Here is a 5,160-nt window from a genome sequence, read left to right on the forward strand (position 1 = left end):
AGTTAGTTGATATACAAAATATATTTTATTATCTTTCAAAAATAAACATAACTATGATCGACAGTGATTTTATTTCCCGACTAATATCAATTCCAGCTACTAGAAAGTTAAAATAACTAAAAGGTTTGGAGGTGGTTACTGGTTAGTGTAATAACGTGATGTGTCAACTGTACTATTCTTATCCCTTTTGCTTACGTCTCTTGAGAAAAAGGAACTTGGCCTATGTAGTTGGCTGATGGATCTACAGGCATATATTGATGAAATTTCTTCATATAACGAATGAAGATATTTATTTGTTTGTGATAAATGAATCAAGTCACCAAAGTGGGAAGGAGGGAATAGGAGAGAAAATGACTCTGATTGAACAACGAAACTATCTAAAACAAACAAGATGGGATTTAATGAGACGTGACCCCTTCTCAAGAAAAATGTGACCAAGGACCAGAACAAATGTGACACTATGTTCCATTCCTTGGCTATATATGTGACATGCATGGGTGCGGTCTGGTTCGCTAAAAATAATAAATAAATATAAGAGAAAGTTGAATTGAATTTAATTTGTCATAATTGAATCAATGATGTGATGGCGCCCATCGGAATTATGTGATGAATACCACGTATTTGGAAATTGGAAATTGGAAGGTAATAAGAAGCAACCAGCTACTAAATGGGGGTTTAATGTGTTTACCATGTGGGCATGTGGGGTTGGGGTACTCATACATCCATGGATTCCAATAATTCAAAGATTCAAAACATGAGGGGCAAAATGTTGGAGTTGGAATATCACACAAGTTATGAATTCAGATTTAAAGATTTGTTTACTTAAACCACACTTTCTAAAGCCACACTTTTCACTTAAAACCGTAACTCTTCATAAAGAAAAGCGTCATCTAATGGAAAAAAGTAAATTAGAAGATTTAAGAGAAGAAATAATTAAATTATCAAAATTAATAGATCAAAAATTAATGATTTTAACTAATGTTAACTGTAATGACACCGAATTCTTAAAATCAATACAAAATGATTTTTCTCAAAATCTTTATTTTACTATAAGTTTTATTGAAGGACTTCAAAAACCTGAAAAAACTTATTTTTCACACGGAATTTCTAAAAAATGTTACCATGGAAATGATTCCCCACATCTTTATCATACTTTTAACCCACAATTAAATTCTATAGTAGATATGCTTGAAGAAATATTAGTATCCATAAAATTTCAAAATATAATCAATATAACAGATTTAAAAGTAAAATCACCATTGAATTATGAATATTGAAGAAAAGTTAGAAGAAGTTACAATGCTTTTTAAACAATTAAAAATGGCTCAAGAAAATAATATTATGGAACAGGGATTTCAAATAGAAGAAGAATTAGTAAATTCTGAAAACATAGAAAATGAAGAACACATCCTAGATTATTCAAGTGACGAAGAACCAGCAATTCCAATAAAAGTAAAAAATGAAGCTGGAACATCTAAGGATAATCAATCTCAATTTAAATGGGAAACAGGTTTTGATAATTATGCTTTTAAAAAGGAGTTTATAAATAAAGATTCAAAATATACAAAAATACCATCAAAATATGTTCCTAAAATCCAGGAAATAGAAGGAGAAAGAATGCTCGATTTAGACTGTAAAAAGAATGAAAAAGAAATTTTCGAAAACTGGTTAAATTCCTTCTTATTAGAAGCCTTTACTAATCCAAAACTTAGTGAATTGTCTGGAAGAGATATTTGGAATTACATAGGGTTTCATACTAAAGGAACTATAAGAGATTATATGACATCAATAGAAAACCAAATAATAGAAGAATTAGCAACAAAAATAACAGCTTATGATAAGATATTACATATAATGATGATTCTATATAAAGAATTTTTTGGAAAAAATATTATAGATCATAGACAAGAAGTCTATAATAAAGAATATCAAGAAGCAAAAAAACATTTAGCTAATATTCAGATATATGATTTATGTAATGTGGAGTCATATATATGTGAATATAGAATACATTATTACAAATTAAAAGAAGAAGATAAAAATCATTATCTTAGTATGTATATAACAAAACTTCCATATCCTGCTAATGAATTTATAATGAGAAGATTTATAAGAGAAATAAATAGAGGGACAATTGAAAATAATTTTGGTGGAGCAACCTCTGCAATAAGAGAGGAAATAAAAGAACGTTGTATGCAAGAAGCGACTCAAAAAAGATTTACAAATATAATTAGAATTTGCTGTCAGGATAGTGAAGAAATACCTCAAAAATATGGTCTTAATAAAAATTTTCAAAGAAAAAGAAAATATCAATTTAGAAAAAGAAAATACTATCCAAACTGGAGAAAAAAGAGGTATTTTAGAAAAAGAGATAACAATAAAAATAAAAGACAAAAAAAATGACTATTGCCCAAATAAAAAAGAAAATTGTAAGTGTTGGTATTGCCAAGAAGAAGGACACTATGCAAATGAATGTCCAAAAAAGAAGGATAAAAAGGATCTTACCAAACAAATAGAAATTGCTAAGTCTTGTTTCATGGAACCATTAGAAGAATCCGATGATAACTTAGACTATATTTTTGAATATGTCTCAGAAACAGACTAAGAGACTGAGTAATAATGCCACATTTATTACTATAAAAATAACAGAAAAGTTTATAAATGCTTTCATAGATACTGGAGCAACACAATGCTTTGCTAGTACAAATATAAAACTTGATTGAAAAAAATTAAAGAAACCATTAAGAGTTAGAATAGCTGACAAATCAATATATAAAATTGACCAAAAAGCAGAGATGGCTGAAATTTTTATTCAAAATTATAGGTTCATTGTTCCATCTATATATATGTTAGATTCTGGAATGGATTTTATCATAGGAAATAACTTTTTAAAACTATATCATCCATTCATTCAAGAATTAACATATATAGTTTTAAAAGCTCCACACGATTCTTCAATAAATCAAAAATCAAAACGTATAAAAATACCAACTACTACTATAGATAAGATCTTAAAATTTAAAATATTTTCTATTTTAGAAACATGTTATTTAAATTTATACTTTCAGATAAATATTCCAAAAAATAATCTTAAAATAAAGATAGAAGAACTTTTAGATAAAGTTTGTGCTGAAAATCCTTTAGATATTAAAAATACAAATAAAGAATTAGTAAGCATTAAATTAAAAGATCCTACAAAAGAGATAAATATTCCAAATAAAATTCCTTATTCTGCAAGAGATAGAGAAGAGTTCTCATTAGAATGTAAAGATCTTTTAGAAAAAGGAATTATAAGAATAAGTAAAAGTCCTCATGCGGCTCCAGCCTTTTATGTCGAAAACAATAATGAAATTAAAAGGGGAAAACGAAGAATGGTAATTAATTATAAGAAAATTGATGAGTTTGGAAAACTATTATTTAATTTTGATGATGAACAAACATTATTAAAATATTTAATTACAAAATTATTAATTTGATCTTAACTCATACTTACTAAATTAATAATTTTGTTGTGTAGATTTTAATGGGCCAAACTCAATGATATTATAACCAAGCCCATATTTATTTTTGATGAGAACCTTCTATGCTTGATCCGAAACAAATCTCATCAAGAAAGCAAATGTTAACCAAATGGGCCAGTTTTAATTTCAATGTTATAAGCCCAAATTTTATTTGTGATGCATGGTTCCAAACTTGGTCCGAAACCAAGGAAAAATGAAAGCAAAGTGCTTCCAACGGAACCAAGCCTTTAACCATGTGATGGATTTCAAAATCTATTACATTGTTAATTAATGCACGGGGAACATGAGAGAGAAAAGTTCAGCTGAATTGATTGATGGGTGTAATGACTACATGCCACTCTAAGCTAGGGAAGTAAAAGCAACTTTCACCAACTAATTGGTTTATTACATTTGAATTGCTTTTGTTTCAAGTTGTTTATTTTCTCTCATCTCTCTCTTCTTTTCGATCAATATCCAGAAAATAAAGGAAGCCATGGAAGCTACATGGAGCTACCGAAATGAAGTTGCATGCATCAAGACCATCAAGCTAATGATGGTAAGAAAACATACTAAAATAAAAATGAGCTGTGGCTGAGATATTCACCATATTTGGTTAGATTTGGTGATGTATCTTGAGCCTTTCATGCTCAAAAATGGACGAAGAAGATTCGGCCAGCAAGGGAGATTCTTGAAGCATGGCTTGTCTTTGATTCTGCTCAACCACCACAGGGAGTAGCTGGAGTGGCGAAGTGATGGTTGAAGGCAGAGATTGAAGCAGATGAAGTCATCATCATCATGAAGCATCAAGGGCCAGAAATCCATCTTGGAGAGCAAGCCAAGGATGGAGAGCTCGGATTGATGAAGGGTGATGATCAAGAAAGGTCCAGAGGTAATTGCATGTTGGGTTTTACATGGTTATCTCTTCTCTCTCTATGTGGCCGAACCGGTTTGTTGAAGGAGAAAGAAGTTGGTTCGGTTTTGGCTTCAATAAGTGGAGGCTCCCCTCTTCTATAATAAGGGTGGACAGCCACTGTTTGAAGTAAGGAGTAAGATTTGAGAGTGCAAGGGACAGAAGTCTCAGAGCTACCTAAGCTAGCAATTTCTCTTCTCCTTCAATGTATTCTGTTTATTATTTTTCTGTTTAATTTTGTCATGTCTTGAGTCTCATGGAAAAAGGCAAACAGTGAGGTTTGTATGAAAAAGCCATAGAGCCGAAAAAGACAGAGAGTGCAAAATTGAAAGAAAAAGCCATAGATGTCCTTAGAGTTCCTTTGTTCATCTATGTTGTGTTTCATGATTCTGTGGGAATCCCCTTGTAAGTTGGGTTAGCACTTTACAAGTTGTAATCATATTGATTATAGTGAAATTCCATCATGTTTGTGATGGAGACTGGATGTAGGCTGCACTGCACTTAGCAGCTGAACCAGGATATATCTGGGTGTAATCTTTCTTCTCTCCAACTCCATTTCTGTCTTCTACTGCACAGGAGCAAAAACTAAAATGTCTCGTGCCAAGTGACGAGACAAAACAAAAAGGCTCGTGGCAAGTGACGAGCAAAAACAAAAAGTCTCGTATCCAGAGACGAGCCAAAACTGAAAAGTCTCCTCTGAGTTCAGCAAGTATTAAGCAACAAAAAGGGGGCTAAGATTCAACCCCCCTT

Source organism: Arachis ipaensis, chromosome B06, assembly GCF_000816755.2.
Source record: "Arachis ipaensis cultivar K30076 chromosome B06, Araip1.1, whole genome shotgun sequence".
Taxonomy (NCBI): domain Eukaryota; kingdom Viridiplantae; phylum Streptophyta; class Magnoliopsida; order Fabales; family Fabaceae; genus Arachis; species Arachis ipaensis.